Here is a 13,416-nt window from a genome sequence, read left to right as displayed (position 1 = left end):
ACAAATTTGGACACAGGGGAAGATGTATTACACCAACTACAGTTTGTAGTAGCAGTCAAGTGCAAAAGTGGCTCATAGCAACCTGACAGAAGGACAGTTCCTAAAAAAACAGGACTGTCCTACTAAAATCGGAAGGTTTGCATTGCTCCCAGCAGCATTGATAACTACATTGTTGTTGTCTCTCCTACTGTATCCTCCATCCATGTCTTTAGAATCAATACATACATTTATTTATTATCAGTTACTTATAGCACATACATATTCCACTGCGCTTTACAGAGACCACTGCATTCGGCCACTTCAGTCACATTTATTTATTTCAGGTGCCTTAGTATACAGTGTAGATCGGAAGATGCCGGACTCCTTGTAAAAATGGCCACCGCACCATTTTCCTGTCGGTCTGCACATGCACAGTAGAATCTGAGGATTCTAGTGCTCAGACTTTTGCGCTGGGTGGTGCAGCACTCTGACAGAGAGGAGGGTGCCCAAATGGAGGTGGCTGTACGGTCCTCCTTCTTTCTTAAGGATGGTGGCTGACTTGCAGGCTGGATGGGCAACAGGTTCAACCTCTGGCTCAAGTCTGATGCACATGGGACCGCGCATTGGATCCTGAGGGGGACATCAAACACATCTGATTTCTCTGCCCATCCGACGGGTCCAGGTGAAATCGGCCCAAATCAGACAAGTGTATGGGCACCTTTAAAGCTCCCCTGAATTGGAGGTAAGCTTCCCTTCCCTCAGCCAGATTGTATTTTAGTTTATATGAATCCTTTGAGTGTCAAGTGAAGTTGTCAAAATAGGTGTGAAAATTGCTAGGCAAACATTTGTATTCATCATAATGATCTGTAATGTTTACCTTATATAGGAAATATAGGGGGAAATTTACTAAAGGAAATTTGTAAAAAATAGGTGTATTTGTATCCAGAAATACACTTATTTTTTATATTTACTATCCCGAAAATATGGCAATTCGTAGTCGTATTGATGTGCTATCAATACGAATACGAATGGCCGTATTTTCGGGATAGTAAATGTCAAAAATAAGTGTATTTTTGGATACAAATACACCTATTTTTTACTCATTTTACATTTTCCTATGTACTATTACCCGGCCGCGATACCCTATGGAAGCCTATGGGCTTCTTTTCGCCACCCACCGCCTCTGCCGCAACCCCGCTGCCTCGCCGCCACCCCCTCTCCCCCTCCCTTGGGCTTACCTTCTTGCAGGTCCTCCTGGACCCTGGGAAGGTAAGCCCTTCCTCCCCCTAGCAACGCAGCCGGATGTTCTTCCGGCTGCAGGGGGGAGGAGGCACCGGGGACAGCCACGCTGAGCTGTCCCGGCTGCAGGGGAGAAGCAGGCGGCTGGGAGGTGATGGATACCCCCCGCAGACCACAGTACAGGTATTGCGGGGGGGGGCCTCTGTCATTGCACTGCGATGCCAGCCTCATATGTTAGTACATATGCGCTGGCAATGCGGCGGGGGCATGGCAAAGGCCGTGATGTATATTAATACATCCCACACTTAAAGTAATTCTGGCTCTATTATAATCTGTCAAATATTTTGCATTCATCATCTAATTTTTTCAGATGAAACTATTCAGGCTCCTGCCAGTCAGCAATCATGTGTTATGTCTACTAGATCACTAATAGTTAGCCCAGAGTTATGTCTGATAGTCCAGTATCTATTTACAAACACATTGCTCCCCATTTACCGTTGTAGTGTTGCCTGGTTGTGTGTCTGTCAGTGATTAATATTAACCACACCACAACCATTGTGGTTCAGGGTGATGTTACACATTTGAATTTTTATTCCTTCATTTAACTTCTTAATGGTATATTGTTTATCAGTAGCACCACAATGTTTTTAGATTTGGGGAGGGCAAGTTACAATTAAATCTTTTTGCCCACAAATTTCTGAATGTAGTGTGGAGTTACGGAGTCTGGGACTAATTCTCCATAGTTGTAGTTTTGCAAAGATTCGCAAAGCTACAACTGCTGTCACTTGGCAAGACCACCCTGCATGCCGGATTCCTGCGATGCGATTGATCATTTTGCAATCGCATCGGAGAGATGAGAATGCTTTTCTGAATAGCAAAACACTTGAATCTTCACGGTAGCTCCCTGCCTGCGCAGCCTAGCTGTTCCGCAGCAGCTGTGTGCGACATCACTCAGCTGCCACAGCACGCCCTGCAGACCGTCCGGATAATTCCCCACCAACTCCGAGAAAACCTGTAGCCGATTCCCCTAGAACACCTGGGACCTTCCCGAATGGCAGGATAGCATACTATACATCATAGACGGTCCTTTTGGATATGATGTATGGTATGCAATCCCTGCAAGGCCTGCTGGATCCGATAAATCTATAGCGCAGGCCTTGTGATATCCGGCTTCAATCTGGGACCATGCATTGGATCGGAATTGGAGCTGAAACACATGCGTTTTGACATTTTTCATCTCAGGGTCAGGGTCACACCGGGACTTCAAAACTGTTCTGTCCCAATGCGACCCTGCATTTTGCTCTTTCTGGCCCGCTTCAGCAAACCGGCAATATTGGAACCGGCAATAAACAGGAACAGTCGCTTCACCTGATTACAGAAAAAACACACCACTGGAAACAGCGCTTTAGCAAAGTATAAAGTACATTTAATATAATAAAAATTATAAACACACTGAACAATTAAAAATACAGCCTAAAAAAACTGAATTTCTATCCCTTTAGTAATGTAATTAATCCCCTCCAACTTCCCTAATCAGGGTAATGCATGCACGCAATTAGCTTGTTAAATATCCAACTTGGGCTTTTTAATTTCCGTGTTAGAGGTTAGTAGGATTATTAACCTGTTCAAACTGCACAGCAACCCGGCAACGAACCGGTAAGAACCCTGCATTTTTACCGGTTCGTAATCCTGGGTTGATGCTGGGTTGCTTAACGCAGTAAACCCTTTCAGATCACACCTATTACCGAGTCGAACCGAAAACAAACGGCCTGAACCTGGTAATTCAGTGCAGGTGTATAAGTGATATGATACAGGACAATGGAACCATACCAGGGCAAATGTATTATCCTGCGAGTTGTGGCGTGGGGAATTTGAGCTTTAGCCATGAGATTTACAGTAGAAATTATATTTTTAAGGCAGAAACAACTTAAATCTTGCCAACTCCCAGGCTGTTACATTTCACCCACCTTGGAGGCATGAATATAACATTTAGGTGTGTATTCAATGCTTCCTGCGAGCTGTGACAGTGAGCAGGGTTGCCTGCTCGCTGTCACAGCTCGCAGGGTCAGTATTCAACTGACCCCATGCACACGCAGTTTCTCCCTCGCTAGGTTTTTGGAGCGAATGGGAAACGACGTATGCGACCGCTAAAACAGCGAGACTCGCGGATACATGCAGTTGGCTCCCTGCATTAGCCGCGAGCCTTGCTGTTTGGGGGAATCCTCGCTGACCCCTAACAGCAAGGATTCGTCCGGAATGTTTTCGGCGATCCCTGCCGTTTAACCCCCTTGCTGGTCACATTGAACACACCCCAACCTTTATAAACACACTTATGTCATACATTCCCCAACTGTATCAGCGCAGGATACAGTTGGGCCTGAATCTGGTTTACTTGCAAAAGCAAATTCTCTCTCTAATGTACAAAGCCATGTGCACTGCGGGGGGAGGGGGGGCAGATGTAACATGTGCAGAGAGAGTTAGATTTGGGTGGGGTTTGGACTTCAAACTGATATCTATATTGCAGTGTAAAAATAAAGCAGGCAGTATCATACCCTCCAACATCTGAAGGGCAGATATATCGGTACAACTCAGAAAGGGGCATTGCCAAGGGAAGGGGGCGTGGTCATGCCTCCTTTCCTATACTTTCAATGGTACATTTGGAGGGTAGTATTTGATCTGTTGTTTAGAGGATCAGAGCTATAACACGTCCGGTCACTGCTGGCCTTGCACGGTACATTACTCCCGTTACCTCATCTTATACCAAACCCCACAGAGAAAGCCATAGTGCAATGCTTCTTCACCAGGAGAGCACTGGGCATCACCACCATCGCTGTTGCAGCCACCCCCCGCTTATGAAGTGCGGGGAGCCTTGGAGCACTTCCCCTTTATGGGCAGCTGGCTGGCTGCAGTGCTTTGCATGGATGCTCCCCCTTTGCCAGTAAGCTCTAGCGTCCCTAACAGGGCAGCCGAGAGGAATGCCGGGTCCCGGAAAATTTTTAGGGGCGTGGTCTAAGTGTGGGCACCTCCCATACTTAAGACACGCCCCAAAATGATTAGAGGAGGGTGAAAGAAAACTCTAAGAACTGTAATCTCAGCAGCAGCACATGCCTACAGCATGTGCTGTGCTGACAGCAGGCTCAGCATGACCTCTCACGCTGTCAGCACAGCGCATGCTGTAGAAGTGTGTGCTGCTGTTGCTACCCAGGAGGGACGGAGGGGCCCTTCCAGCAAGCCTGGGCCCGGGTAATTAGTACCCGCTCCCCCCCCCCCCCTCTCGACTGCCCTGATCCCTACGTCTGCCAACATTTTTGTCGCTAACCCAATGCACTGATAGTGCATACCTTATCTGTCCTGCTCCATGTCCCCCATCCGGCGCCGGTGCTCTCCCACCCCACAGTTGTACAGCCGCAGCGCCAATATACACTGTGCCTTGTGATTCTCGTGGTGCACCTCTGGAATTGTAGTCCTGTCAGCTGGCTACCCCTCACGCTACCCAGGAAACAGCCGGCAGTGTAGGAAACTACACCTTCCAGAGTCCCCTTGGCTACCTCGGGGGAGGAAGTGCTATTGCTTAAAAACGGTACATTTGGTACAGGCTTTGTTAGCCAGTGCAGGCCTGTTAAAAACCGGTACTGTACCGGCTAAAACGGTACAGTTGGAGGGTATGCAGTATTTACCCTGCACAGAAACAAAATAACACCAAAATCTAACTCTCTCTGCAAAAGTTACATCTGCCCCACCTGCAGTGCACATGGTATGGTTCATTAGAGAGAGAATTTGCTTTTGCAAGTGAATCAGAATCAGGCTCTATGTGAGCAGTGCTATTTTTTTTTCATAATCCTGACTTGTATACACCGGACAGATGGACATGAATAGTACTGAAAATGCATCATACAAATAAAGACATATATCACGCACACAACATAGCACACGCATATAAATGAAACCACGACACGGCTGACACAATGACACAAGTGACACACTGACAGACACACAAGAGGTAGTAAGAAGTGTCTGTAAAACGCTTTCCTAATCTCTCTCATTTATCTTAAGTGGCTGGGTTATTGCTGGGGGACCCCTCTCATGCGTGGCACTGTGTGTGCAGTGGGGGGGCTAGGCGGGTAGCCCCCACTCTCCCAGAGGAAGCATCCAACAGCAGAAAAATCTCATTTTCCAACAAATAGTTTGTCAGAAACTGCAGGACCGGTCATAAATCAAACAGAGGGAGGAGGGGAGGGGTATAGAGATGGAGACAGCTTGTGTGGAGACTCAGAGAGACAGGCAACCCAAGTACAGCGAGAGAGGGTGACAACTGGCCTGCCCTCAGCCTCTCCTCTACAGGACAGGGTTACACTTTGGGACAGAAGATGCACCATATCCTCACCCAATTAATATTACAATTTATTCATTGAGTGCTGGCATTGCTGTGTGCAGTATGAGAGTAAACAGGATTCCGATCCCATATAGAAAATAGACGGGTTTTTATTTATCAGAGTTTTCAATCTAGCAGTATTAAATTTCTCAACATTCCACGCTATATAAGTATAAATTTAGGAAATTCTATTTCACCAACCAGATCTCTGAAATCTCGACTGGTCGTCCGTTCTTTTCGGAAATTCAGTCCCTCTAATAATGTCTGGACAAAATCCAGTGACCCATGCCAATCTCTCTATACTGGACGGACCTGAGAAGTTTGTAGTAGACGTAGATCTCATCACTACTATAAATACTAATAGAGGAGAACCGTATTTCTAGAAAAGACTCTAATCTGCAATCCATGTAGCATTAAATGAACTATACAAAGGGACTAATTAGGAGGACCATATAAACAGATCAATCCCATATTAGCTAATTGTTAACCTTTAATGGAGGATGAACAATTAACCCCAATCCACCAACTGTCTTGTATCTGGTGTATTCAATACAGTCACTTCAAACCCCCCCCCCCCCAAACAGATGGCGCATATAGTTCAAACAATGGACCACAAATGGTCTCATCCTGGGTAATCAGCTTCCGGTACAGTATGGCAACCCAAAATTGTACATGTTAAATCATTTTCATTAATCATAATTAATAAAGTGATTCTATAAGAGAACTATAGTTATTTTGAATTAAAAGCAAAGTTCTCATATTGCCTTTATTGATGAATTTTAAGAAAAGTCGGTAGTGAAGTGCTGCCAAATTCCAGACTCAGTGGCAACCTAGCTGCATGCCTAGGACAGGGAACTATGACACGGAATACAGGACATGGGTGTGAATGTAACAGACAAATTGTAACATTACATAATTTAACCAAGAAGGCAAAGGAAGCTTCCTCATAGTGATGATCATCAATGGGCGTGTGACACCTCCTAGCAGATCATTAGTAATATGGCGCACCCCGCCAGTGACTTACGTGTGTGCGGAGGGATGGCTCGGTGCATTCAGCTACTGGGTTCTGTTACCCTCTAAATGTTCTGATAATACATAATACACACATGATGATCATAAGAAGACCGCGTATTATTACAGTATATAATTGAGTGCCTAAAAAATTTCTGTGGACTGGGTGGCACAGTACTAAGCTGGTTCCAATCATTTCTCGCTGGCAGGTCACAGAGGGTGTCATCTGGAGTATACTCATCTTTATCCGTGCCACTGCCATGCGGTGTCCTACGAGGTTCTATATTATCCACATGCTTTTTGCAGTGCGCATGCTGCCACTGGGGGAAATAATTAGGCGCCATGGCCTTGTCTACCACTGCTATGCAGATGACACACTGCTGTACTTGTCCTTTGCTCCCGGCTCTGTAAACCCAATAACAACCCTAAATGGTTGTCTAGCTGAGCTCCAGGATGGATGAGTGCTAGTTGGCTGAGACTGAATCCTGATAAAGTCCTTATGATAGGGCCTCAACATCCAAGGACAAGACCGCAGCACAGCCACCCAACTGGACTGACACTTGGGAGTACAGAATTACAGAATTCTGATCATGTGCGGAATCTTGGCGTGGTGCTGGATGGTGGCCTGACACTTAAACATCAGATATCAGCCACAATCAAATCCTCATTCTTTCATCTGAGGAACATAAAAAAAATCAAACACTTAATCCCAACTGAAAATCTGCCCAAAGTCATACGTGCATTTGTATCATCTCGTTTGCATTACTACAATGCCCTCTACCTTGGTCTCCCAGCAAAAGAACTGCACCAATTACAGCTGATACAAGTCACAGCTGCCAGGCTGTTAACCAACCAGCCCCGTTCTAGACACATCCATTCTCTACTTCCTTCACTGGATGGCATGGCTGCCCATAAAGTGGCAAATCCTTTTCAAGATCAACTTACTGAGTTTCAAAGCCCTACATGACCAAGGCCCAAGGTACCTGAACCAGCTTCTGATTCTATACTGTCCCACCCGATTACTGCGGTCTGATGGTCAAGCTTTTAGCTAATTCAGCTTTGATTTTATGGTACTCACTTCCCCGCACAGTTCGAGAGGCCCCCACTCTAGAATGCTTCAAAAACAGACTCAAGACTTTCCTGTTTACTCAAGTATTTCCTTCATTCCCTTAAGTATTGTTTATGAAAAGCTTTTCTGTACTTCATTGTTTCTGTACTGTATTACATTCATTCTATCTGTTAAGTGCCTTGAGTCCTATTGGAGAAAGAGCGCTATATAAATACAATTATTATTATTATATGCAATAGTCAGCAATAACAGCCTCTACCATTTCATTATTTGGCATCTTCTATTATGAAGGCAGAACGCCACCCAAACTTACATTTGTAGAGTAACCTCTCTAGAACTGTGGGTGTATGGTTGTTGAGGACCTCCAATACTTGTGGAACACTGACACCCTGGTTATTGGTCTCCGTCAATGGTCAAATCCCCTGATAGAAGCATCATAGCTGCATTGGGTATGTAGAGTAAACAAATCAGACCAAACAGTTTAGGTCATTTTATTTTATAAAAATAACATTGGGTACTTATGTAATATCTGGGCTCCCGTTTTTCTTATGAGACCGCGTCCCCTCACGGGGCTCGCTGTGCTCGCCACGCTTCGGGCACGGTGGCTCGCTGCGCTCGCCACACTATATAAAATCAACTCCATGCGTAGTTGGATAGTAGGAGTATGAAAAAAATGGGGTGTATTTAACATGGGAGCCCAGATAATACATAAGTACCTAACATTGGTATAGTACTATATATGTGAACGTTTTGGGCAACATTTGTGTCTACATGTTGTTTGTACAGATAAACTTAATAAATGCAGTGTTTATACATAAGTATATATGTTGCTGTTGTTTGGTGATTTCTAGATACATGATGGCAACCTGCTTCCAATGTGGCTGCATTCTTCTCTGTCACAGTCTCTTTACCCTTTGTCCCTTCCAGTGGTCAATGCTGATATCCGTCTTCTGTATGCGATCGGCCACAGTGGTCACCCACTGAGTCCACAGGGACCCTCTCTTCTTCTTGACACCAGTGCACCCCTGACATCCCACAGCGCCCCTAGTGGTGATATGGGCAGGGAGAAGGCTCGTGCTGTTGGAGAGGAGAGAGAAAGGAGCCTGAGAACTAGGGGGAGGCGCACAGCTCAGCTGAGGAGTCAGGATTTAATTCAATGCATCATTAACTAGTCCTCTGTATGCACTGTCCCCGATATATCATCCATGCTCAGTAAACAGCCGCCTGACACTGCATTAGCCTGGAAATGAATTCTCACTTTTATAGGGAAATTGCAAATCCGCCAAGAAGAAACAAAAGAGAAGAGTGAGAGAGAATAAGAAGAGATATCTACTGTATGGGAAGGAGAGAGGGAGAGAGAGAGGAAGAGAAAGAGAGAGAGAGAGTGAAAGAGATGTAAGGAATGGGGGGGTAGGACTGAATAGAGATGGAAGGTGAAAGTGAAAAAGTGAGGACTGGTAAAGAACTGGAGGCAGTAGAAACATGAAGAAGTGATAGAGTGAGGGAAAAGGAGAGGGGAATAATAGAAAGGGAGAGACAGGCAAGGAGAGAGAGGGGAAAGAAATGGGAAGGCAATTATCGAAATCATTAGGCGTGGAGTTTCTCCTCCGCGCGCCACAACACTTAATGTTTAACTCTTTCTTTGCTTTCAAGTCCTCTGTACAAAGGTTTTTCCCAGCTCCCATTTTCCCACATACCTGCCAGCAGCGGGATCATATTTCCTCTGCTTGTCCCACTTCATTTCCACCCGCAATAACCTGGGCAGAATGAAATAATTGATAAAGATATTTTAGCACTAATTCATTCATTCATTCAGACTTAGTTTAGTGCATTTGGGAAATAAATAGGAAATTAGGGGCAGACGTGTAACGCACTGCAATGTGGCATGCCGCATGCTTGGGGGGTATGCCTGTACAGATAAACACCACTGGCTTATGTTATATTGGGCTGATTTTCATTTTATGTTAGTTTTTGGGTTTAAATAAATATTAGTGAGTCATCCGCTTTCTGAGCACTTATAATGGGGTATGATTTATATATTGCACAGGAAAGGAAATGGGTTCAAAGAGACGTGAAAAAGGGCGAGCTAAGCACAATCCTTTAGAGGTACGGTTTGTAAAAATGTCAAATAAAATCAAAAATATTCATATTGTTGACACTTGTTATCACCTTATTTCTAATCTGGAAACCTAAATAAAATGTTGTATGCGATATTACTACTGTGATGCCTTATTTTACAATAGACAAACAATATATGGAACTTATATGGTAGAGGTAACCTGTGTCTTTTTAGCTGCAAGTTTTTTAGCTGCGTCTTTTTAGGACTACAAGTCCTGGCATGCTGAGCCAGCTTAAAAGAAAGCAACAGGAGGGTTACAATTCGGGGTCTGATTGGTCTTTAGGCAGCATGAAAGAGGAAAAAAGGTGCCCTAGTGGCAGAACTTGAGTCTCAGGTTCTCTTCCTTAAGGCCCATACACACTGGACGATTTTGAGATGAAAGCAGATCAGTTTTGTCATTTGCGTTGCTTACAGCTCAAAAGCCACTCAATGTGTATGGGCAAGGGATGAACGATGAGCCCTGAATGCCTATGGAGGCGTCGTTCGTCTGCTGGTTTTGCCTCCTGCAGTCACAGCGGCGAAAATTGTTAGGCATACACACTGAGCGATTTTTAAGCCCATCGATTTCAGTGATCATCGCTGTCGATACACGGTGGGCAAAATCGCCCAGTGTGTATGGACCTTTAGGCGTAAATTTACTAAAGATCAATTCTTTAATGTCGAAAATGTGTGATTCATGGTATACGGTCACTAGGTTGACATAGAAAAGGTCGACAGGGCTTAGTTTCGACACACTCAAAAAGGTCGACATGGCTTTAGGTCGACAGGTCGTTAGGTCGACACAAGCATTAGGTCAACATTGGGAAGGTCAAAACATGGGCTGCTTTTTTTGAGCCGGGATGTGCCGATAGGCTGTATTTCATGCCCTACCATACACAAGGGCGTGGAGGGAGAACAGAATAGTATGCCGAGCGCAGTGAGGCACCGTTCCCAAAGCATGGCAAGCTCAGAGAACAATGCAAGGATACAGTGTCCATGTTGACTGTATCGTCATTCGGGACAACATTTTTTTGAAAAACCCTTGTTGACTTTTTGACTGTCGACCTTCCCAATGTCAACCTAAAGCTTGTGTCGACCTAATGACCCTGTCGACATAAAGTCATGTCAACCTTTTGAGTGTGTTGACCTTAAGGTGCCCATACACGTTACAATTATTGTATCCAATATTGGATACAATATCATATCTTATCCCATCTCGGTTTTGCGATAAGATGAGATGAGATCTAGTACAAAAAGTATGTGCTGCACAGGCTATATACTGTAGTACAGATCTGTACTATATAGTCTAAATCGAACGTGTACAAAGCGCCATGCGATTTAATCCTGATTCGATTGAATAGAAAGTAAATTGCACTGTCTGTACACTACTTAAGACTTCACTATCAACCGTCCTGTGACACAAAGGACTGATTACACTGGGGAACAGTCTATCTGCTGCCAGGGATTTAAAAGTCAATTTTGATTAATTATGTGCTCCTGATCATGAATATGACATGCTTATTTTTTAATTGTCTCTAGTTATTAAGATATGCATATGTCTCCTCCCAGCGTTAGTGAGGAGATATGAATGTGTTATGTGTCTCAAACGTGACTACCAGCTACGTCATCACAAATATTATTATTTTATTGTTATGGTTGAAAGAAAGTGGTTGTCAAAAAAGCAAAATCTAAGTTGTTTCTGTTACTTGAGTCTCTGGAATCCAAATCCGCTCCGAACACGGGGATCCAAGTCTAGCTAAGCCGCGGCTTGACTTTTCCCGACAGACTCAGATCCCCATGCAAGGCCAAACAGCGTCTTCCCGGTGTCAGATGCTCACGAGACTTAGATCCCATACAAGTGCACGCTCCGCTGGGGACTCTGCAGATATACTTATTAATACTTTAACTGGACCATGAATTATAAAAATAATATAATATATTATACTGTCCTGGACCAACCCTATTTTTCTTTACTGTGACTGCTAGCCATTGGTGTCACTGCAGTGCTGACTGGCCAGATTTAACCCCACTGTGTGGTGTACGCTGTCACTGCTGGCTGGCAAGTTTATCCCATACTGAATGTACACTGTCAGTGCTGACTGCGAATTTAACCCCATACTGTATGTACATTATCAGTTCTGGCTGGCCATACTTAATTTAACCCCACTGTGTGCATACTGTACTGTGAGTCACTGCTGTCTTACCATCTGTGTATATTACTGTGACTGCAGGCCATACCCCAACTCTGTATGTATACGGCAGTGTGACTATCCTAACTCTGTATACAGCACAGTCACTGCTGTCCGTTTGCTCACAAAAATTCCAAAAAATATTTAATTTTTTTTTAAATATTAAACGTTAAAAGAAATCTCAGAATGGCATAATGAGCATCACGAGGGGAGAAGAGCAGCAAATAGCATTGTCTTTCTGCCTCCTTCTGGTTCTATCCGCTCCCTTATCTGTCAATGTCCAATCAGAAGAGCCCAGGGAGAAAGTCTTTCAGGACCCTGCTCTCCAAGTAACTGGGACACACTGGTACAAAAGGTTCCCACTCTGGCAAATGAATATGCTGGGCCACTGCTGACTGTCCACTGCCCTTACTTTCATATGGATGGTTGGTACCTGTGTATTATCAGGGCGCCCATTACGTAGTTTACGTAGTGGTGTATTCAGAATACCAATACAGCACTATGCTGGCTACGTAAACTACGTAAGTAGCTCTGGAGCTCTAAAAATACACAATGCTTAATATCCCTACTATCCACGTCATACCCCCAGTATCCACGTTGGCGTGGAGCTGACTTTATAAAGTGTGGCGAGCGCAGCGTGACACCGAGCCCGAAGCGTGGCGAGTGGACGTGGATACGAGTCCCCTCACAGGGCTCGCTGCACTCGCCACGCTTCGGGCTTGGTGACTCGCTGCACTCGCCACACTTTATAAAGTCAGCTCCACACCAAAGTGGATACTGGGGGTATGACGTGGATACTGGGGGTATGACGTGGATACTGGGGGTATGATGTGGATAGTGGGGGTAAAATGACTGGTCTATACTTACCCTCCTCCAGCCTGGGCACCGCGTTGATCCCCGCTGACTCACGCTGGGATCCACGGTGACTCCCCGGCAGTCGCATTCAGTCTCCCTGCTCCAGCACTCGCCACGGACGCTATACACAATTAGCGTAGTGCCGCTGGGGGAGCAGGGAAACCATGTGATTTGCCGCCAGCGGCACTACGCTGAATTACGTACAGTGTCCACTGCGAGTGCCGGAGGAGGGGGACTGAACGCTGCCGCCGGTGAGTGACCGTCGCTGCCTTTGGGGAGTAACCGTCATTGCCGCCGGGGAGTCATCGTGGATCACCGCCCGGAGGAGGGCAAGTATAAACCACACCACCTTTCTCCCACTGCTGCCTCCCACTGCTGACGTCGTAGCTTAGCTTACGTTAAAAACGTAGCGTAGCCGGGCGCCCTGATAATACACAAGTACCGGATGGTTTATCTACCCTCTCCCCACTGCTGCTCAGATGGGCCGTTTATTGGAAGAAAGTTTTCCTGAATAGCTACCAAACATTATATATCGCATATATACCTTCCAAATTCTATATAAATTTTTTAATGTTAGTTAATGTGTGTTCTAGCCATGGAAGTT

This window comes from Crinia signifera, chromosome 4 (assembly GCF_055691185.1).
Source record: "Crinia signifera chromosome 4, ASM5569118v1, whole genome shotgun sequence".
NCBI lineage: Eukaryota > Metazoa > Chordata > Amphibia > Anura > Myobatrachidae > Crinia > Crinia signifera.
The sequence above is the reverse complement of the archived record's forward strand: the minus strand, read 5'-3'. Positions refer to the sequence as shown.